The sequence below is a fragment of the Dendrobates tinctorius genome, unplaced genomic scaffold (assembly GCF_039654945.1).
Source record: "Dendrobates tinctorius isolate UK_male_01 unplaced genomic scaffold, ASM3965494v1 ptg000294l, whole genome shotgun sequence".
NCBI lineage: Eukaryota > Metazoa > Chordata > Amphibia > Anura > Dendrobatidae > Dendrobates > Dendrobates tinctorius.
This window is the reverse complement of record NW_027361961.1, coordinates 1,569,806-1,593,787: the sequence shown is the minus strand read 5'-3', so window position 1 is coordinate 1,593,787 and position 23,982 is coordinate 1,569,806. Positions and strand designations below refer to the sequence as shown.

The 23,982-nt window shown below is 45.6% G+C and overlaps 1 pseudogene; it reads left to right on the top strand.

Moving 5' to 3' along the window:
* Positions 1–20,096, top strand: part of LOC141072979 (uncharacterized) — a 36,922-nt pseudogene extending 16,826 nt beyond the window's left edge.
* The last annotated feature ends 3,886 nt before the right edge of the window (positions 20,097–23,982 follow it).

Below are 23,982 nucleotides of genomic sequence, written 5' to 3'. Positions count from 1 at the left end.
CAGAAAATATAACTGACATGGCCTGCAGGATGCAGCAGGGAGAAATAGCAAACCTGAATCCAAAATGAGGCCAAGCAAAGTTAACCCTTGACATGATCAGCCCGGAAAAAGGGCAGACAGGACTCAAAACCCAGACAGGATCATGACAGCGAGCATTCTGTGGGATGAGCTCTGGTTCATGTGGTTTTGGTTAGCGGACTAGAGCCCCCGCTGATCCCCGTGTCTCCAAAGAGGGACTGCAATTTTAAAAATATTGTGAATTTTATAAAGATTGTGATGAGGCCCTCTCCCATGACTACCTCCTTGGGCAACGTTACATTTTGCCTTCTTGTGAATGTCTTTTTACAGATGACCACAAACTGCCTAAATTTGTCCAAGAATTCAAGGAAACCATCTGTCTTGATTGTGGAAGAGATTTATGTGACCAAAAGGAACACTCACTTCCATTAGATGATACTGACATGAGACAAAGAGAGAGAATTTTCAAAACAGTGGGACTCCTAGACAGGGCCGGCGATAGGGGCAGGCAAACTAGGCATTTGCCTAGGGCCCCCATCCCCTAAGGGGCCTTTACCACTGGTCAATGATTATCTTTTATTTTCCCATCTGTTTGTACTATATCCAGGGTCGGACTGGGGTACCTAGGGCCCACTAGGGGAATTGACTCTAGGGGCCCACACTACAGCTACCATAAACGGTATTACTACTTGTTAATTTTTCGGCCTTTCTAACATGTGCCTTTTCGCAAACTATACAGTGTGCAAAAGAACTGTAATGTGCACTTCATAATATCAAAAGTTTTTTTGTTAAAATGGAAGAAACGCAGGGTTGGACTGGGGTACCTAGGGCCCACCAGGGGAATTGACTCTAGGGGCCCACACTACAGCTACCATAAACGGTATTACTTGATAATTTTTTGGCCTCTCTCAAGTGTGCTTTTTAGCAAACTATACAGTGTGCAAAAGAACTGGAATGTGCACTGCACAATATCAAAGGTTTTTTTTGTTAAAATGGAAGAAACGCAAGATGACTGTCAAACTTCCTTGGTCTGTGGCTCCATGCAAGATCTCGCCTTGTGAGCTAAGGATGATTCTGAGATATTTCAGCAATCAGCTCAGAACTACATGGGAGGACCTGGTCATTGACTTGAGGAAAGCTGGGACCACAGTCTCAAAAATCACTATTAGTAACACACTACACCTTCATGGATTAAGATCCTGCAGGGCATGCAAGGTCCCACTACTCACACCAGCAAATTTCCAGGCCCATTTGAAGTTTGCCAATGACCATCTGGATGATCCAGATGAGGCATGGGAGAAGGTAAGGTGGACAGATGAGACCAAAATAGAACATTTTGATATAAACATCCCTTGCTGCATTTGGAGGAAGAAAAACAATGAGTACAACCCCAAGAAGACCATGCCAACCATGAAGCATGGTGGGGGAAACATCATACTTTGGGGGTGCTTTTCTGCAAAGGAGACAGGACTACTGCATCGTATTGAAGGGAGGATGGATGGGGTCATATAACGCAAGATTTTGGCTAACAACCTCATTACCTTAGTAAGAGCATTGAAGATGGGTAGTGGCTGGGTCTTCCAGCATGACAATGATCCTACATTTTTCACACCCATCGGGGTAAGTACCTGTATTTTTCTTGTCTTTATTTTTAATTTTATTTTATTGTTTTCCCCTTTTTTTTCTCTATTTTTATTATTATTTCTCATTGTTTCTTTTTATTTTTAATTTCGCTTGTGCATTTTTCCCCTTTTTCACCCTTATTTTTTCTATTTTATTTTTAATTTAATTTTTTTATTTTTCACTTTTTATTTCTTATATTTTTATTTTTCGTTTCTTGTTTTCATTAAATTTCATGTAATTTTTCATTTTTCCTCCCCTTCCCCCTCTTCCTACAATTTTTGATTGTTCATACTTCACTTGGTTTTCCTTTTTTATTTCCTATATTTTTCACCTTATTCTATATCTTATTATATTTATTTACATTTTTATTCTTTCTTTATTCCCCCTTTTTTTGTCTTCATCATTTTATTTGCAGCTCTATTTCATTTTATCTTTATTTTATTTAGCTTTATTTTTGTTTTCCATGCCCCCTCCCTTTTTTCATTCCTTCTTTATTTTCACCTTTCCTCCTCTTTGGGCTTTTTTCCTGTTTTTTTGCATGTATCCCCTTGTCCTCATTGTACATTCTCCCGTTCTTTACCCTATTTCCTACCCTCCCTCCTCCTTTCATTCTCCACAGCTTTATCTGACATTCTCCCCTCTCAGCGCTATTGCACAGGCACCAGGGACGCGTCTCTTCATGCCTTCACTGGGCTCTGCACTGCGCATGCACCCGCCATGATACAGCGCAGGTCCCCCTCAACACACAGCGCATGCGCCCCCACAACAGCGCTCCAAGCCTGGGCTTCAAGGCACAGCTCCAACGCTTCTCCACTGCGCTCACTCCTGCCCGCTCCCCTGACATCTGGTACCCAGGGTACTTTAACCCACTGACCACCAATGCCTCCACACATCACCACAGACGGCGCATTGTGCCCCACGCTTCCAGGTACGCCCCGCAGCACCACTTATTCTGCTGCACATTGTTTAACTATGCAATGCCCACATGATTTTAACTCATGCACCGCCTGTCCTCCCGGCTCATTTCTGGACTCATGCCTGGTCCTGTACCCTGCCAGACTTCCATGTATGGCATTTTAGGTATTCCTCTCTTCTATGGGTCTGTCCTCCAGCTTTGCTGCTCTATGAGCCCACAGAATTTTGCTAAACCTTTCCTATTTCCATTATCAGCCCCTCCTGTATACTCATTCCGCTGTGGCCTCCCCTCTATTCTACTTCATTTTTGCCTTAAGGTCAGTTTTCATGTTAACACTGCCTCAATTATCATGTTGTATCATGTCATATAACTTTCTCTAGCATGCCAGCCTCGCCATAGCCCTGCTCTGTGACTGCATCTATTAACCCACAGTATCGAATTCCTACATTACATGGGCGTGATCTATATTTATATTGAATTTGTATATTATTTCTGACATTAACACACTATTCCTCTGTGGTGTCTTCAATAAAACTTGTTTGCATTGAAAAACAAAAAAATTTTTTTGAGTGCAGCTGTTTTCTATTTACTTGATGATTTTCAGAACTAAGCTCCAGGTTTAGATTGCACCTGCCAGAGTGCACACCTTGTCTATACTATGATCCAAAACACACAGTCAGGGTAACTAAGGAGTGGCTCCATAAGAAGCATTTCAAGGTCCTGCAGTGGCTTAGCCAGTCTCCAGAGCTGAGCCTAATAGAAATTCTTTGGAGTGAGCTGAAATTCCATTTTGCCCAGCGACAGCCCTGAAACCTGAAAGATCTCAAGAAATCTGTATCTTCCATCTTTCATCATCCTTTTCTGGCTCTATGAAGCCAGAGCTGTCAATAAAATTAGAGGGAAGAGGTGGATTATTATGAACTGGGGGTGTTTGCCCCCAGTTCGTCAGGGGATTTATTATATCCCACTTCCAGGGGTCCCGGTTTGGAACTTGCAGCTCTCTAGGGCCCTCTCACCCTCTGGTTAGTCAGGGAACTACACCTGGATAAGTATTTGCCAGGAGAGCTGCCTTGCTGTGTACTGGCTATTGGGCATGCTGCAGTGAGGGCGATAAAACTACTCCCAGTCTCAGGCAGGAAATACACTTATAAATCTTGGTCCGTCACTGCCTGAGTCTACCCAAAAGCCCAGAACACTTTGCTGCCACCAGCTCCTAGTTCTTATGATTAATATCGGGTTAGGAGCCAACCCAATCAGTAGCATTGATTTAGTTCAGAGGATGTGGTAATAAGTTATTAGAGCAAGGAAAACAAAACTAGTAAATATTATCGCTTTTACTCCAAAAAAGAAATGGGCAGTATTTACAAAAAGTGTATAAAAGATGTTACAAAGGAGACATTTACAGTATATACAGGCAATTACAAAGTAAAGATGGATTAAAGATGAGCTTACATGTTTCAGTTACTGGCACGCCATGTGGAGATGGTGGGGGAGGGGAACCGTCTCAGTTCATCAGGTCACAATGTACAGCATCTCATAGCTGGATCCCCGGGCAAAAAACACCCTCTTCATTGGGCTTCATAATCTTATACCTGCTATTCATGACTTCACTGAGTGGGCAGAGCTATGGAATATACTCCCCTTGTCCAACTGCTACTAAAACTCATAGCCGTCAAAACTCGGATGAGAGGCTCGTAGAGTGGCGGCAGAACCATCATTTTTCAGAGTAGGAAATTGGTGTTCTTTTAAGTCTGAACATGAAGTGGCTGTATGACCCGTTGAGTGTAAATCCATTTCTCGGATTCTGCTGGTGCCGGAGATTAAAAAAACTCACTGGTGGGTGGTTCTACCGATGCACATGCCAAAAATGTATTTGTCCTACTTCCAGGCCTAATCTGCGTGATCATATACTAGTTTAAAGGAACAAAGAAATCTGAAACCATGAGCTCCTACTTTTTACTTTCAGTTTCCCAGCAGTATGCAGGAGGGAGGGGTGAGAGGAAACACCCACACATTACTGAGGGAGGGGGAAAGAGGGAGATAGGATTACACGCAGGCAGGTAGAGGAGGGCTGCAGCTTGTGCCAGGGGGAACTGTAAGGGGGATCATTGCTGCAGCATTTGGACTTTACACAAACCTAATGGGGGGAAGGGCAGCATGTGTGTGTCCCAGTAAATTCAGTGGAAAGTTCTCAAAGTGTACTTAGGATATGAGCATATTCATATTATTGTGACACCTTCCCCTTTTGGACTGCGCTACGGAAGCAGGACCTCTCGGTACTACGCCATGCGCACCTCAGCAGGCTCGCCTCAGCAGGACAACCCATCTGCATTGCCATGCTCGTTGCCCCTTTTGTGTTTAACGGTAAAGTCGTACTGTTGGAGGGCAAGGCTCCAGCGTAGCAATCTAACATTAGTACTAGACACGGTGTGCAGCCAGCTCAGGGGGTTGTGGTCGGTCACCACGGTGAAGGTGCATCCGTACAGGTAGGGCTGCAAATGTAGCAGGGCCCAAACCATGGCCAGGTACTCCTTCTCTATGGTGGAACAGGCCACTTCCCTTGGCAGAATCTTCTGGGTCAGGTACAACATAGGGTGATCTTGGTTCCCAGAGTCGTCATGACTGAGCACAGCACCGAGGCCAAACTCGTTGGCATCGGTCTGCACCAGGAACAGCCGACTGCTGTCAACTTCCTTTAGCACGGGAGAGTTGCTCAGGGATGTTTTCAAAGCCCAAAAGGCCACCTCACAGCCATCTGCCCAGTCGACTGTTTGGGGTAGCTTCTTCCTGGTGAGGTCCGTCAAGGACTTTGCTAGGCTGGTATAGTCTGGTACAAAGCACCTATAGTACCCAGCAGTGCCCAGGAAGAACATCATCTGTTTCTTGGTCCTGGGGATGGGCCAGGACACGATAGCATCCACTTTCCCAGGCTCTGGCCTCATAAAACCCCTGCCTACCCGATGCAGGTAATGGACCTCTTTTCATGCTCATCTGGCACTATCCTAGCTTGATGGTCAGGCCGGCTAGGTGGATGCACCCGAGCACCTCCTGGAGATGCTGCAGGTGTTCCCAATTGGAGCTAAAAGAAGCAATGTCATCCAGGTTTGCCACTGCATACCTCTCCAGTCCTCGAAGCAGGTGGTTGACCACCCGCTGGAAAGTGGCAGGGGCATTCTTCATGCCAAATGGCATGACTGTGGACTCGTACAGTCCGAAGGGGGTGATAAAGGCGGACTTCTGTGCCTCGGGGCTCAGAGGAATCTGCCAATATCCCTGACTCAAATCCATAATGGATAGATATTGCGCACCAGCTAACCGCTCAAGCAGCTCCTCGATGTGGGGCATTGGGTGCCCGTAAGAGGCAGTGATGGCTCTGTTCCGTACACCTCGTAGACACACGGCTCCGCTCCGTACACCTTGTACACACACGACTCCGCTACGTACACCTCGTACACACACGGCTCCGCTCCGTACACCTCCTACACACACGGCTCCGCTCCGTACAGCTCGCGCACACACGGCTCTGCTCCGTACACCTCATACACACACGGCTCTGCTACGTACACCTCGTACATACGCGGCTCCGTACACCTCGCACACACACGGCTCCGCTCCGTTCACCTCGTACACACACGGCTCAGCTCTGTACACCTTGTACACACACGACTCCGCTCCGTACACCTCGCACACATGCGGCTCCGCTCCGTACACCTCGCACACACGCGGCTCCGCTCCGTACACCTCGTACACACGCGGCTCTGCTCCGTACACCTCGTACACACGTGGCTCCACTCTGTACACCTCGTACACACGGCTCCGCTCCGTACACCTCGTACACACACGACTCCGCTCCGTACACCTCGTACACACACGGTTCTGCTCCGTACACCTCGTACATACACGACTCCGCTCCGTACACCTCGTACACACACGGCTCTGCTCCGTACACCTTGTACACACACGGCTCCACTCCGTACACCTCGTAAACACACGGCTCTGCTTCATCCACCCTGTAAACCCCTCCTGACCCCACACAGAAACTTCCCCTCATCCAGCACCATGACAACCAGCACAGCAGAGTCCTGCATACACTGAGGCCCCTGATCATGTGACCCCTGACTCCTCCCCTCCTGTGACCTCATCACAGGTCCTGTGCGCACAGAGCAGCCATATATGTGGAGTGCGGCTCTGCGGGTGGAGGCTCCACACCAGCACTGTAGCAGGTAAAGACCCCAATATCCACAGGTGTCCCTTCTAATTGGGGGGAACTATCCCCTCTAATAATCCTCGGACAGTTCTGACAAACACGAGAAAGTGCCCCTTTATGGAGGGGACAGAAAGTCTGTTTAGTCTCTTTAGCTCCATAGTATCAGCTCTAATCCAATGGTGAGAGAGCGATGTACCCCGAAGAGTCACAGATTGTGGGGTTGTTATATAATGTTATATTTAGGGGGTTTTGTGTTGTCTCCTTATAAGAATCACAATGGTTTTGTTCCTTTTCCCCTGATAGAAACAAACGACCCAACTATGAAAGACGGGAACCAAGGAGACATGTATTACTCTCCTAGTACGGGGCCTCTAGACACATAATGATTTTCAAGTAACATTTGGAGCCTATGGGAAAATGCCCCCAAAAGCCTCTTATCCAGAGATAAAATCTCTGTACATGGAGACATTGGCCTCAGATATCTCCTGTCTTGTTCTTTCAAAGAATCTTTTCTAAAAGCCTCAAACTTCTGTGTGTGACTCAGACCTGAGATCTAACGTGATAGAAGATTACAGTGCGGGGAAGACGGGAACCTTCATATAGACGGCCGGTGGGGATGGAGTCAGTGACGGACTCTGGCCAAATATGTTTCTAGAGCCGTAGTAGGAGATGAAGATGTCGTCCTCACCATGAAGTAGTTATTTCTCCTGTCACGTGTAATGAATATCTCCTGCAGTATTGCTAATGCCGATTCCAGTGTCGGGAAATGAGACGAGAATTAGCGTTATGGAAGATGAGTCTAAGGCCTGTTTCACAATTCAGTTTTTTGTCTTCAGTTGAAATCCGCCAAACAATAAAAAAAGGATCCGTTTCCGTTTTGCAACAAACAGATGTCACCGGACCGTTTTGTGGACGGAACCGCTTAAGTTGCAAAGGTCAGGAAATTTAAGGGAACCATTGTCTGGAAAAGGAGAGACAGAACGACCATCAGTCAAAATCCGCCGCTAATGCAAGTCTATGGGGAAAAAAACGGATCCGCCAAAAAAGAGGCGGATCCGTTTTTTCTCTAAAACTGGCGTATTTTGACTGACGTAAAAAAACTGAAGTGTGAAACAGGCCTAAGAGAAACGTATTCAGCTGCCGACTCCGAGGGAGAAATTGCTTGCTGTCTGTGGCCTAAATATATAGGTTTTATTAGTAGATGTAAAGAAGAAAACTAAATACTGTAAAATAATAAATCTTCTCATATGTTTCCCTTATTATCTCCAGTAATTGTATTATTACACAGGAGTTTTATGATGTTACATCGGCTCATCTTCTCATTCAGGTCTCTACAATATCGGATCCTCTCCGTGAAGATCTTCTATAGAAGAGAATTTTTCCTGATTTACCAATCAAAGATGGATATGGACAGAGACAAGATGGCAGAGAGGATATTACACCTCACCCTAGAGATCCTCTTCCGGCTTACTGGAGAGGTGAGAGATTCTGATGATGTCACATTACATCATTCTTATCTATGGGAATAACGGATAGACAGAACTGGAGAGGTGAGGACTCTGGAAATGTCAGTAGTGAGATTTATTAATGTGTCTCTCCATAACCAGGATTACACAGTAGTGAAGAAGACCTCTAGTGATCGCTGTCAGGACCCTGTGTCTGAGGGATGGGGAAGATCCCTGAGCCCAATCGCTGGGCCTACACCTCACCCCCTGATACATGAGGACATCAATGACCAGAAGATCCTAGAACTCACCTACAAGATGATTGAGCTGCTGACTGGAGAGGTGACACTGTTGGGAATGATGGGATATTATACGGTAATCCTATGAAGGGATCGTGGGATGACGGTATCATTGTATGTGTCAGGTTCCTATAAGGTGTCAGGATGTCGCCGTCTATTTCTCCATGGAGGAGTGGGAGTATTTAGAAGGACACAAAGATCTGTACAAGGACGTCATGATGGAGGTTCCCCAGCCCCTCACATCACCAGGTAATAGACAGGACTAAATACACGCGGCCTATAATTATCTGTATGTAAAGAATGAATTCAGTCCCTGTATGTGTTAACTCTAGTTCAATCCAATAAGATGACACCAGAGAGATGTCCCCATCCTCTTCTTCCACGGGACTGTAAACAAGAAGATCCCAATGTTCCTCAGGATCATCAGGTAGATGGAGAGAAGGTGTCATGAGATCTCCCCTATGATGTGTAGACGGCTGTGAAGGTCTTGTGCTCAGTCTTGTTTTATCCACCAGTATTATATGTTTTATACTTGTGTAATGAGAACAGTGGAGATGGCAGGATTAGAGCTGATCATAGATGTGACTTCTCCATCTGTCTGTAACTTTTACAATATGTGTTTCAGGGTGAAGATCTGACCCATATTAATACTACAGAGACATATGTGAGGGGTGATGAGTGGTGCAAGGAGGAGGTTGCTACATATGACTACCCAGGTGAGTGGTGACCACTAAATACAGAGAAGTCACAGATTCTTCTCAGTCACCAACTGTGGCTGCTTTATTGGTGGTGTAGTCCAGTCGTATCACAATCGTGTGATCACCATTTTGCCTCTAGACCACAATATTCTCCTCCATCCAAAACTGTTCAAATGACTTTGGGTATTAAAAGCCCTTTTCTGCAGTACTTACCACCTGGAGGATCCACCTAACCCCTGGAATTTGGAGACGCTGACCATTACCTGTCCAGATCTGTAAACTACAAAGCCATTTCTGAGGCGGCTGAGAGCTGATGTTTTTAGCCTGGGGGATGCCAATATCCATGGCCCCTTCCGAGGCTATTAATATCAGCCGGCAGCTGTCTGCCTAGCCTTTGCGGGTTCGATTTTATAGGGGGACCCCATATCCATTTTTTCTGGGGTTCCCTGGTAAACTAGCCAGTAAAGGCTAAGCCAACAGCTGTGAGCTGATATTAATAACCTGGGATCCTTTGTCTATTGGCTCCGTCCCAGAATATTAACATCAGCTGTCGGCTTTCCCTCTGCTGGTTATGAAAATTATGCGGGAGCCAACACAATTTTTTTTTTTTAATTTTTTGGAAAATAAACAAACATTGCATTTCACACAGATTTCTGACAATTGTTTTTTGTTACAGCATATGTAGGTTAATTATGTTAATGCTCCTACATAGACTGGTATGTGTGTGTGTCTTTATTTAATACTAGCTGAAGAGCCCGGCGCTGCCCGGGCATAGTAACTAACTGTGGTTAGTTATAGCAAATTATAATTATCCTCCATCACATAGTCCCGTGCCCATATACCCATCATACATATCCACGATCCCATAGGCCCGTGCCCATATACCCATCATACATATTCGCCATGCCATAGTCGAGTGCCCATATACCCATCACACATCCTTCATCTCATAGTCCCATGCCCATATACCCATCATACATATCCTCCATCCCATAGTCCCGTGCATATATAGCCATCATACATATCCACCATCCCATAGTCCCGTGCCCATATACCCGTCATGCATATCCTCCATCCCATAGTCGAGATTCCATATACCCATCATACATCCTTCATCTCATAGTCCCGTGCCCATATACCCATCATACATATCCTCCATCCCATAGTCCCGTGCCCATATACCCATTATACATATCCGCCATCCCATAGTCCCGTGCCCATATACCTGTCATACATATCCTCCATCCCACAGTCCCGTGCCCATATACCCATCACACATCCTCCATCCCATAGTCCCGTGCCCATATACCCGTCATACATATCCGCCATCCCATAGTCCCGTGCCCATATACCCATTATACATATCCGCCATCCCATAGTCCCGTGCCCATATACCTGTCATACATATCCTCCATCCCATAGTCCCATGCCCATATACCTGTCATACATATCCTCCATCCCACAGTCCCGTGCCCATATACCCATCACACATCCTCCATCCCATAGTCCCGTGCCCATATACCCATCATACATATCCTTCATCCCATAGTCCAGTGCCCATATACCCATCACACATCCTCCATCCCATAGTCAACCATTATAACATCATAATGAGCGGCGGCAGGTCTTGCAACCTATGACGACATCAGCGTCACCATGGCAACCTTTATGACATCATAATGAGGGGCGGGTCCTGACGCGCAGACACTTTTTTCCCCAGTATGTAGATAGGGGCAAAATTGTTTGGTGAATTGGAACGCGCGGGGTTAAATTTTCGCCTCACAACATAGCTTAGGACGCTCTCGGGGTCCAGACGTGTGACTGTGCCAAATTTTGTGGCTGTAGCTGCGACGGTGCAGATGCCTATCCCGGACACACACACACACACACACACACACACACACACACACACACACACACACACACACACACACACACACACATATCTATGTACACACACACACATATATACATATCTATATACACACACACACACACACACACACACACACACACACACACACACACACTTTGAGCTTTATTAGATTAATAAGGGTATTTGCCTGAAAAGGTTGACATCACAATTATTTTTTTTAATAGATCTTTATTTAGCTCTATGGTTTTCCAAAAACGCATAAAAAAACGCCCTTGTTGTCAGCTGCATTTTTCTGCCAAGAGATGCAGAAACCTTGCAGAAATTTCTGCAAGCAAATATACGCAACATGCGCACACAGCCTAATAAATAGTTCTATCTAAAAGTATATTTCTTGTTGAAATTGTGATAGAAAATATTGGCCTTTATGATTGTTTATATTGCTAAACACCGAGACCCATACTCTAATTACCACAAAGAGGTTTTACCATTAATTACTCATTTTTGTTTTAATACTGAAAAAGACAGCTTGATTATTTCAGTAGATGTGTTATTGTCTATAGTCACAGTTTTGCACATCATCCTTTAACTTCTTTAACCCTCTACATCTGGACTTATACACAGACCCCTAGGCTTGAGCCATATTGATACTTGCTTTTCTGTAGTATGAGATGGCAAGAAGAATAGTCAGGTAGTCTGGCTACAACCAGGAGGGCAGAGAAAAAACAAAATCAGAAGACGCAAGAATAGTCAGTAAACAGGCCGGGGTCACAACAGGAAACAAATACACAGTATAGAGGACTGAATCAGAGGAGAACAAGGCTGTATCTCGCAGCTTCCGGCAATATGCTTCAGGCTTTCGTAGGGTGAGGTGTTCTCCAGTTGGCTGAAATAGGGAGCAGATTACTCTAGCTGGACAGCACACACACCCAAACTACCAGAATGGATGGTACCCCTGCCAGAATGGATGGTATCACAGGTCGCAGGCACCTTAATCATAGTGGCTGGACAGAGTCTGCGCCCCCCCCCCCCCCCCAGAGCTTCTGGTTCTGATGTCTCCTCCAATACCAGCACCACCTACAGAATGAATAAGCAGCCGTCATAGGGGCAGATCCCAGAGAAGATGGAACACCGCATTTGTAGAAGCCCGTAATATGACAAAATGACAGAAAACCAGAGCAGTAGAAATCCCCATAAAGTTACTCCATTTTGGACAGTTTAAACCTCAGTGAATTAATCTATAGGAGCAGTGACAATTGTGACTCCACATCCACTTTCCGGTAATTAGCTCACAGTGGATGTTGGAGAGTGAAAATTGAAAATATACCATTTTCTTACCCAACAAATAGTGCCCAGATTGTGCTCCAGAAGACACGCGCACCATAAATTAAGTGGGTTCTTCTCACTATAGTAATGACAAATACAGGATGCTAAATGTGGTTTGGGCACACTGCAAGACTCAGAAGCGAGGCGGAAATTTGACTTTGGGAGAGCGGTGTCACGACTACGGACGCGGCCGTGCCGGCGCCTCCACGTCGACCAACCACGCCGACGTGGGGCGAGAGTCCCAGGTGGGGACGGAATGTGGACCCACTGGACCACTGTGGAGGGACCCTGGCCTACCCAGACTAGGGAAGGGTAGCGACCGGGGTCGGTGGCAGCTGAGCATGTGGACGAGGAGGCAGAACGACATAGAATCATAGAATCGTAGAGTTGGAAGGGACCTCCTGGGCCATCTGGTCCAACCCCCTGCTCAAAGCAGGATTCGCTAAATCATCCCAGTTAGATGTCTGTCCAGCCTCTGTTTGAAGACTTCCATTGAAGGAGAACTCACCACTTCTCGTGGCAGCCTGTTCCACTCATTGATCACTCTAACTGTCAAAAAGTTTTTTCTAATATCTAATCTGTGTCTCCTCCCATTCAGCTTCATCCCATTGCTTCTAGTCTTTCCTTGTGCAAATGAGAATAAAGTTGATCCTTCTACAATGTGACAGCCCTTTAGATATTTGTAGACAGCTATTAAGTCTCCTCTCAGTCTTCTCTTTTGCAAACTAAACATTCCCAAATCCTGCAACCTTTCCTCATAAGACAGGGTTTGCAGACCGGTCACCATTCTGGTCGCTCTTTTCTGAACTTGCTCCAGTTTGTTGATGTCTTTTTTAAAATGTGGTGCCCAAAATTGGACACAATATTCTAGATGAGGTCTGACCAAAGAGGAGTAGAGGGAAATTATTACTTCACGTGATCTAGACTGTATGCTTCTGTTAATACATCCTAGAATTGCATTTGCCTTTTTTGCTGCTGCATCACACTGTTGACTCATATTCAGTCTGTGATCTATTAGTATACCCAAGTCTTTTTCACATGTGCTGTCACTTAGCCCTATTCCTCCCATTCTATATATGCTTTTTTCATTTTTATTGCCCAGATGTAGTACTTTGCATTTCTCCCTGTTAAAAACCATTCTGTTAGTTGCTGCCCACTTCTCCAGTTTATTTAAATCTTTTTGAATCCTCTCTCTCTCTTCTCTAGTATTAGCTATCCCTCCTAGCTTTGTGTCATCAGCAAATTTAATCAGTTTACCCTCAATTCCTTCATCTAAATCGTTGATAAAGATGTTGAACAATACAGGGCCCAGGACAGAGCCCTGTGGTACCCCACTTGAGACATTCTTCCAACTGGATGTGCAGCCATTTACGACCACTCTTTGGGTCCGATCACTAAGCCAGTTATGAATCCACCTAACAGTTGCCTTGTCCATTCCATACTTAGTCATTTTTTCAATAAGGATTGTATGAGAGACTTTGTCAAATGCTTTGCTGAAGTCAAGATATACTATATCTACAGCATTTCCTTGATCCACCCAATCAGTAATACCATCATAGAAGGAAATTAAATTAGTCTGACATGACTTATTAGTTACAAACCCATGCTGACTCTGTTTAATCACTTCATTCTTATCCAGGTATTGACATACATGTTGTTTAATAATTTGTTCAAAGATCTTTCCTGACACCGTACAACTTCAGGTTTGAAGAACATAAAGTTTACTTGAAGACAAACACAGTACATAAACAGAATATAATGCCAAGCTCCCGATTCCGCATGTCAGGGAAGGGTACCCGTCTCAGCAAAACCATCGAAGGCAGGAGGATATCATGGGTTGATGCAGTCCAGGGTTGTCTGGCACGGGCATACTAGGATGGCCTCCCTCAGGCGTAGCACAGGCTCAGCAGGAGAACATCAGACACCGACCTCAGACATACTTCAGACGATGGCAGGGGTCATCAGGGGTTGATGCAGTCCAGGGTCATCTGGCTCGGGCATATCAGGACGGCCTCTCTCTCAGGCATAGCACTGGCTCTGCAGGAGAACATCAGACACACACCCAGGATAGACATCAGATGATGCCAGGCGTCATCACGGGTTGATGCAGTCCAGGATCCTCTGGCATGGGCATACTAGGACGGCCTCTCTCTCAGACCTCAGGCGTAGCACAGGCTCAGCAGCAGAACATCAGACACCAATCCCAGAAGGACGTCATCACTGGGTGGACTTCAGGAAATTGGCGGGACTTAGGCAGGGCATCAGGAACACGGACTAGGCATCAGGAACACGGACTGGACATCAGGAACACGGACCTCAGATAGATCATCAGCACACTGGCATCGGACTCCGGACATTTGGCGGAGGACATCAGGCACAGCACATCTGGAAGAGGTCGTCAGACACCGGACATCACGCCGTGGTCATCAGGCTCCAGAAGAGAGGCCACGGTCATCAGGCTCTGGACATCTGGCAGCGACCTAGAAAGGAACCCCAGAGGTTTGGTGCAAACCCTGCCGGGTTGGACTGGAACCGGCAGAGAATTGCACCGAATAACCAGCTGAGCACAGAGTAGCAGAAACTCAGTGGATACCCCGGACTTCTACTTCCAAGATGAACCCAGGTTAAATTTACAGCAAGTCAGGTAGCAAAGAGTCACAGTCACTGGGCACAGGGTTCATGACACGGAAGGACCTCAGAAACATCACACAAGAGGACACAGTTCAGACAGGGTCAGGTAAAGGAGCAGGTCCGGGATTCAGGAAACCAGATACAACATAGACGGGCCTGGATATGCAGCCTCCAGGAAGGACGATCTGAGTATTTCTGCCCACAGAGCAGGCGGAGAAACAAGACACAATTCAGATAGGGTCAGGTGCAGGAACAGATCCAGGATCAAGGATTCAGTAAACAAGACACTACATGGACAGGCCTGGATATACAGCCTCCAGGAAAGGCGATCTGGGTATTTTGCCCCCAGAGCAGGCGGAGATACAAGACATAGTTCACACAGGGACAAACAGCAACAGCTCCCCCAGAACTGATCAGAATCAGAGCAGGAGCTGAGCACACAAACTGTTAAGTAACTCAATGCGAAGCTCTGGCAATGCCCCACAGAGCAGGGAACTTTTATATAGCAGCTGCCTCACAGCGATAGGCTGGAGCAGCATTTGTAGCACACACTCATTCCTCATAAAAGCAGGGGAGTTGTGGCCGCGCACACCCTTAGCCAAACCAGACAGAAATCAGCAATGCAAAGGACACCTGGCGAGTGCTGCAAGCCTGAACACACGTGGTATGCCATACACAATGCAGAGGACCTATAAACCCACGATACCTTTCCACAGCGGCAGCCAGGGACCGCACCAGCAGGTGGTCATGCAGAGTAGCGGAGCCACGCATTCATATACGGCTACGCAGCGGAGCAGGGAACTGAGCAGCATCCATAAAGGTAACAGACAACATTATCCCTGCTAATTAGGGGGAAAGGAGCAAAGGGTTATTGCAGAGACATGCAGAGTAACACCGGGGAAGCAAAGTACAAACACACCGGCACTACAAGCGGTTTATGGAAGCCATGTTGCTTTTCAAGCCACTAATACGATACGATAAGATACGATACACTTTATTGATCCCGAGGAAAATTATGGTATCACAGCAGCGTTACAACAGCATTACAAACAAAACATTAAGAACAGCATTACATAGAGTAATTACTAGACACAGGTCTTGCACATGACTAACCACAATATGTAACAAGCAAAGGTACACAAGTCTCTGATCATTTCTCTTAGTGCGCCAGCCCTAGGTTGTAGCCATCTTTCACCCTTAGTGAATTGTTATACATCGCCATAGCAGTAGGCACAAACGATTTCCTGAATTTCTCCTTCTTGCACCTTAGTAGGATTAGACGGCTGCTGAATGTGCTCTTCTGATTCAAGAACAGCTCGTATAGTGGGTGTGTATTATTGTGCATTATAGCCCTACACTTCTTCTGAATTCTATCTTCCACTACCTCCTCAAAAGAGTCAAGATGGAGGCCAACAGCCGCGCTTGCCTTCTTGATAAGTTTGTTGAGCTTATTAGCGTCAGCTACTCGCACACCACTGCCCCAGCAAATGATAGCAAAAAAGATGGTGCTTGCTACCACGGACTGGTAGAACATTTCCAGCATTTTACTGCACACATTGAACGACCTGAGCTTCCGCAGAAAGTACAGTCTGCTCATTCCCTTCTTGTGAACCTTCTCTGTATGACACCTCCAATCGAGTTTACTGTCGAGGTGAACCCCCAGATATATGTAGCTCTCAATCATCTCCACCTCCTGGCCAGCAATAGTGATCGGTAAGTACTCCTCCTTTTTGCTTCTATAACTCACCATCTCCTTGGTTTTCTTTACAATTAGTTCTAGACAGTTAGCCTGGCACCAATCTACAAAGTCAGAAACCACCCTTCTATATTCCTCTTCACCCTGGTCCCCCACAATTCCCCCTACAATCAATAAGTCATCTGAGAATTTTTGGAGCTGACAGAAATCGGATTTATACTGAAAGTCAGCTGTATACAATGTGAAGAAGGGCGACAGCACTGTACCCTGAGGAGCTCCCACACTGCCAGATACCACCTCCCCCATCCTTACAAACTGTGGCCTGTCCATCAGGTAGTTGCGTATCCAGTTCACCATCCCCTCAATCTACCGCCTTATCAGTCAACTTATTTCATAATAAGAGCGGCTGTAAGGTATTGAGGGCACTAGAGAAGTCAAAGAACATGGCGCGCACTGCAGTTCCCTCTTTGTCCAAGAATGAATGTACTGTGTGTAGCAGAGACACTACAGCATCATCCACCCCCAGTCTCTGCTGGTATGCAAACTGCAGGGGGTCAGTGTAGGCCCTCACCCTCGGGCACAATACTGGATGATAATACTGGAGATAATACTGGCAGCCCATTGCAGCAGCAGCTACTCTGTTTGTTTCTGTTGGACTTTCTTTCGGACCCTAGGAACTTTGATGGACCCCTAACGTTAACCTTGGATTAATGGATGTTTTACACCCTGGATGTTTTACACCCTGTTGATTGCACTGTGGATATTTTATACGTTGCGGATCGCACTGTTCCTGCATGACAGACCATTGAGGGAAGGTGCCCTGGCACACGCAGCTCTGTATCGGCACCCGGATCTGCCACTACTAATAATGTAGAAACCTCTGTTTCTCCATTGAAAGATGATGGACCTGAGTGGGGACATGTTTTTTGCAAAATGAGTTGAATTTTTCATTGGTATTATTTTTGTCTACATAATATTGTTTGGTGGCTTTTTATTCCATATTTGAGAGGCAGAATGAACCAACACCACGCTCCACTGGTTCATGCCATGAGGTTTTCTATTACACTGTGAACTGTCTTTTTTGGTGAATAATTAAATTTTTTTTTACATAACTTGCCATTTTTAATAACAGTTTAAGTAGAAATGTTTAAAAATATTAAGTTTGAGGCTATTTCATTGAAAAAATAATTGGTTTTATTCTTAGCAGATGACTGTACCAGGAGATCAGAAGGACAGCTGACATCTTCAATTTTTAAATCAGATGATCTTGAGATCACACAGGATACAACTGAAGTGAATGCCATTACTCCAGATAAACAATCATCCCTTCACAGCAAAGATCTCTCATCTGATTCTTTGATGCAGGTCCTGTCTTCTGATTCATTACTGACTACTAAGGAAAAGCAAAGTCACAAAATACGCATTAAAAAACAAACTGCTCCTAAATCAAAGAAGCCATTTTCACCTTCAGAATATGGAAATATCTTTCCACTTGAAAAGCCTTTTCTTAAAAATCAAACAATTCACTTAGCAGAGCACAGATTTTCTTGTTCAAAGTGTGGGAAATGTTTTAACCAGAAATCAGATTTTCTTTTACACCAGAGAATTCACACAGGGGAGAAGCCTTTTTCTTGTTCCGAATGTGGGAAAAGCTTTAACACTAGCTCAAGTTTGGTTAGGCACAAAAGACGTCACACAGGGGTGAAGCCTTTTTCATGTTCAGAATGTGGGAAATGTTTTAACCAGAAATCAGATTTGCTTAAGCACCAGAGAATTCACACAGGGGAGAAGCCTTTTTCCTGTTCAGAATGTGGGAAATGTTTTAACCAGAAATCACATCTTGTTATGCACCAAAGCAGTCACACAAGGGAGAAGCCTTTTTCCTGTTCAGAATGTGGGAAATGTTTTAACCAGAAATCAGATTTGTTTAAGCACCAGAGAATTCACACAGGGGAGAAGCCTTTTTCCTGTTCAGAATGTGGGAAATGTTTTATCCAGAAATCACATCTTGTTATACACCAAAGAACTCACACAGAGAAGCCTTTTTCCTGTTCAAAATGTGGGAAATGTTTTAACCAGAAATCAGATTTTGTTTTACACCAGAGAATTCACACAGGGGAAAAGCCCTTTTCTTGTTCCGAATGTGGGAAAAGCTTTAACAATAGCTCAAGTTTGGTTAGGCACCAAAGAAGTCACTCAGGAGTGAAGCCTTTTTCATGTTCAGAATGTGGGAAATGTTTTAACCAGAAATCAGATTTGTTTAAGCACCAGAGAATTCACACAGGGGAAAAGCCATTTTCATGTTTAGAATGTGGGAAATGTTTTAACCAGAAATCACATCTTGTTATGCACCAAAGCAGGCACACAGGGGAGAAGCCTTTTTCCTGTTCAGAATGTGGGAAATGTTTTAACCAGAAATCAGATTTGATTAAGCACCAGAGAATTCACACAAGGGAGAAGCCTTTTTCATGTTCATAATGTGGGAAATATTTTAACCAGAAAGATCATCTTAATTACCACCAGAGAACTCACACAGGGGAGAAGTTTTTTCATGTTCTTAATGTGGGAAATATTTTAAACAAAAATGGTATTTACTTAAAGGGATTGTCATCATATTTGACCTTGTTAAAATAAAAAAAATCATTTTCACCTTCGGTGCCGGTGCTGTTCCAGTGGTATCGTCACTCGCATTCCTGGGGCTCATATGAGGTTGTTGCATCACACAAGCCCTGTGCCCAATCAGCCCCAGCTTCACTGTCCCCTCCCTTAGACATAGTGAACATCAACAGGAAACCAGGGCTGTGATTTCTCTTTGACTTCCTCTTATTGTTCGATTTGTCTGAATGTGAGAATAATGAAGGCAGCGCTAATTGGACGCAATGCTCATAACAACCTGATCCCTCAAATGTATGTGCTGATACCGCTGGAACCGTACCAGCATGCAAGGTTAATAGAAGTGTTTTTATTTAAACAGGACCAAATATGAGAAATGAGAAGTCAAAATCCCACACAGAGGAGAATACATTATCTTACCTAGAGTGTGAAAAATGAATGACTGGAAAATAGTATTTTGTTGACCATCAAAAGTAACTCAAACTATACTGTATATGTTGTTGACAAATTGTTCCAAAACATATAACAGACAGACGTATAATTGAATGAGAAAGGGAAATTACTTTAGAACTTACCAGATTTCTTGGACTGTAAGACACACTTTTTTATTAGAACATTTTTATTAAGAAAATTACACAATAAAGTTTTTACAGAGAGACATCAGCAGAACAAAGATATTTTGAATATTACATGGTATCATATATTATTGTTATACATAAAATACAATAAAGTTGCTATCTTCTTCCAAGGATTCAATTTTTTTCATTAAAACTAATACATCCCCCTCCCCAATAATACTCCAGAGAAATCTGTATTCATATTATTATTGTTTTGTGATGTGTACAGGGCCGTATTTGCCATTAGGCACTTGTGGGCACGTGCCTAGACGGGACTCTGTGGGGGGCGGCACCTGAGCAAGTTTTTTTTTAAACCGGGGTCGGCCCTCCCCCTCGTTTCCCTCCATCATACTCCCCTCTTCCTGCTGCAGCTCCGATGGTCCTGCGCCTTCCTGTGAGTGTGCGGTCACACATGTTACCGCTCATTAAGATCATGAATATGGATGCCACTCCACTCTCATAGGCGTAGCGCCCATATTAATGAGCTTAATGAGCAGTACCATGTGACTGCGCACTCACAAACAGGAAGAACAGCAGCAGGGAACGGACCAAGCCACGACACAGGTGAGCCTGATGGAGAATGAGCAGCAGGGTGGGGGAGAATGAGCCAGGTGGAGAATGAGCGGCGGGGGGGAGAGTGAGCCAGGTGGAGAATGGGCGGCGGGGGGGGAGAATTAGCCAGGTGGAGGGGAGAATGGGCCAGGTGGAGAATGAGCGGCGGGAGGGGAGTGACCCAAGTGGTGAATCAGCAGCGGGGGGGAATGAGTCGGTTGGAGAATGGGGGACGGGGGGAATGAGCGCTGGGGGGGTGGAGAATTAGCGCTGGGGTAGAGAATGAGCGCCGGGGGGAATAAGTGCTGGAGGGGGTTGAGCCGGGTGGAGAATGAGCGGAGCCTGCACTGGGGAGATGGCTGCACTGGGGAAACAGGTGCACTGGGGAAACGGGCGCACTGGGGAGATGGCTGCATTGAGGAGATGGGTGCACTGGGGAGATGGCTGCAATAGGGAGATGGCTGCCCTGGGGAGATGGGTTCACTGAGGAGATGGTTGCACTGAGGAGATGGCTGCTCTGAGGATATGGCTGCACTGGGGAAACGGGTGCACTGGGAAGATGGCTGCACTGAGGAGATGGTTGCACTGGGAAGATGGCTGCACTGAGGAGATGGTTGCACTGGGGAAATGGGTGCACTGGGGAGATGGCTGCAGTGGGGAGATGGCTGCCCTGGGGAAACGGGTGCACTGGGGAGATGGCTGCACTGAAGAGATGGCTGCACTGGGGAATCAGGTGCACTGAGGATATGGCTGCACTAGGGAGATGGCTGCACTAGGGAGATGGGTGCACTGGGGAGATGGCTGCACTGAGGAGATGCCTGCACTGAGGAGATGGCGGCACTGAGGAGATGAGTGCACTGGGGAGATGGCTCCACTGAGGATATAGCTGCACTGGGGAGATGGCTACACTGGGGAGATGGCTGCTCTGGGAAGATGGCTGCACTAGGGAGAAAGACTACTTTCACATCAGCGATTTTTGCCAAAGTGCATTAGTCGTACTCACCAATGGGGGAGGCAGCACTAAAAGTGCCTAGGGCAGCATAAACTCTAAATACGGCCCTGGATGTGTATACATTAGAATGTCTGCCATTCAGTTATCATAATTAGTCTTCATGTGTACTGGCCCTACTTATATAATTTAATCAGGATTGATTATACTACAAGTGTTCCTGAAGCCAGACATTGCCATATGTTATCTCTCAGGAGTACTATATATGGTAGGCCTGGAACATTCAACCAGGTGTTGTCAAATTTCCAACCAAATAATATTGTTTTGCTTATTTATAAACTCATTAACTGTCGGTGGTTGAGCGTCTGGCCAATGTTGTGCAATACTTTTGCGAGCTTGATACAATGTTCGCGAAAGACCTATAGCCATTGGGGATTCAAAACTTCCGTAATCTGTCTTACATCTGCTTCCTATTGTAATGTAGCTGTCAGGGGATGGTCTCCCATGCGAGACTTGTGAGAATTTCTGATAGATGTTTGAAATTAAATCGGTTGTGTGTTTTGCCGCTGCTATTGAGTTTTGTAAATATGTTTTCTGTATATCCGGTGCCGCAGCGCTAATCTGAGTTAGATATGCATGTCTAAGGCCTCTTTCACACATCCGGTTTTTGTAATCCGGCACGATGCGGCAAAATTTTTCATAACCGGATCCAGCACCGGATCCGGTTTTGTCCCATAAGCTTTCATGGTCGCCGCATCGTGCCGGATGGTTATGCATCGTGTCCGGTTGTTGCCGGACACAGCAAAAATTAGCCGTCCGGCATCTGCAAAAATCGTTCTCTGCAACATTTTTTGTCAGCGCTGGACCGACTTTTTCCACAGCGCATGCCCGGACTCTGTGAATGTTAACCCCACAAGTGCCCGGCGAGAGAGAGAGAGATCTCTCTCTGTCACCCGGACACTTGTGAGAGATCTCTCTCGCCAGGCACTTGTGGGGTTAACACTCACAGTGTCTGGGTGAGAGAGAGATCTCTCTGTGGGGTTAACCCCACAAGTGCCCGGCAAGAGAGAGAGATTCTCTCGCCTGGACACTAAGTGTTAACCCCCCATGTCTCTCTCTCCACCCCCCTCTCCTCTCCCCTCCCCTCCTCCCCTCCCCTCACCTCCCTTTCAGCAGCTGTCTCTCAGTGGCTGCCTCTGTCCACCTCCTCCTGCGGCTCCTTTAAATCTTGTCCGAGCCGTATGTCTCGCCGCATACACATCCGGTGTCACGGCTGCAGGCCGGATCCGGCGGCCCGGCTTTTCGCCGCATGCCGCCGGACCCCACACACCGGATGTGTGAAAGTAGCCTAAGTTGTAGGTATTGATAGAAGAGGCCGTGAGGCAATCCAAAGTCTTGTAGTTTGTTAAAGCTTTTAAGTGTCCCATTTCCTACTAACTGATCTAAAGGCTGAATTCCCCTTGATTCCCAACCTCTGAAACCAGTAAATTTGTCAAAGTCCACCACTTGCTGATTTTGCCATAATGGAGTAAAATTTGAATATTCCCTTATCCCCAACAGTCTCTCCTCTATCCCACACATTGTACATCATTGCTAAGGTCAGTCTCACTAGCCTATAGTTGCCTGGGTCCACCTTCTTCCCCTTTTAGAAGATAGAAAAAACATTTGCTCTTCTCCAGTCTTTTGAGACTTCTCCTGATCTTCAAGAATTTTCAAAGATTATGGAGAGTGGTTCAAAAATGTCTTCTGCTGTCTCCTTCAGTACTCTGGGGTGTAATTCATCTGGACCTGGAGACTTGAATTAATTTATGTTAGCTAAGTATTCCCTCACTATCTTTCTGTTTATAGATATCCAGGATTCTTCTATTCCTTTAATAGGACAGTGAAGATCAGTTGATGTTACATTTCCTTTCTGAGAGAAAACAGATGCAAAATAGGAATTTAAAAGTGCAGCCTTCTCAACATCCTTTCTTACCATTTCATCATTTTCATGTTGTAAAAATCCTATAGCATCTTTTACTTTTCTTTTACTTTTGACATATCCCCAAAATCCTTTTTTTAGTGCTTTTGACGTCTCTTGCAAGCCTCAATTCATTGTCAGCTTTAGCTAGTTTGATGCGGCCCCTGCAGGTTCTGCAGACAGCATTATATTCTTCTTTAGATATGCCTCCCTCAATCCATTTGATAAACATTTCTTTCTTCCTTTTTAGCATGTGCTTAAGTTCTGTGTTCATCCATCCTGGTTTCCTAAAATGCTTCCTATTCTTCCCTCTTTTTTGAATTGTTGATTGTGCTTTGAGAATCTCATTTTTCAAAATTTCCCATCCTTCCTGGACATTTGTCCTTAAGGATATCCAGCCATTGGATTCCTACTGAGATCTTGATGCCAAGATCTCCATCTGTGCATGCGCTGCCCCCTGCGGCCATTTTCCCAGAGTCCACCGCACAGGAAACCATGGAACTGCTGGGGGCTCATGCCTTTTCATAAAATGTCGGCGGAGCTCCCCGCAGCAGCGGCA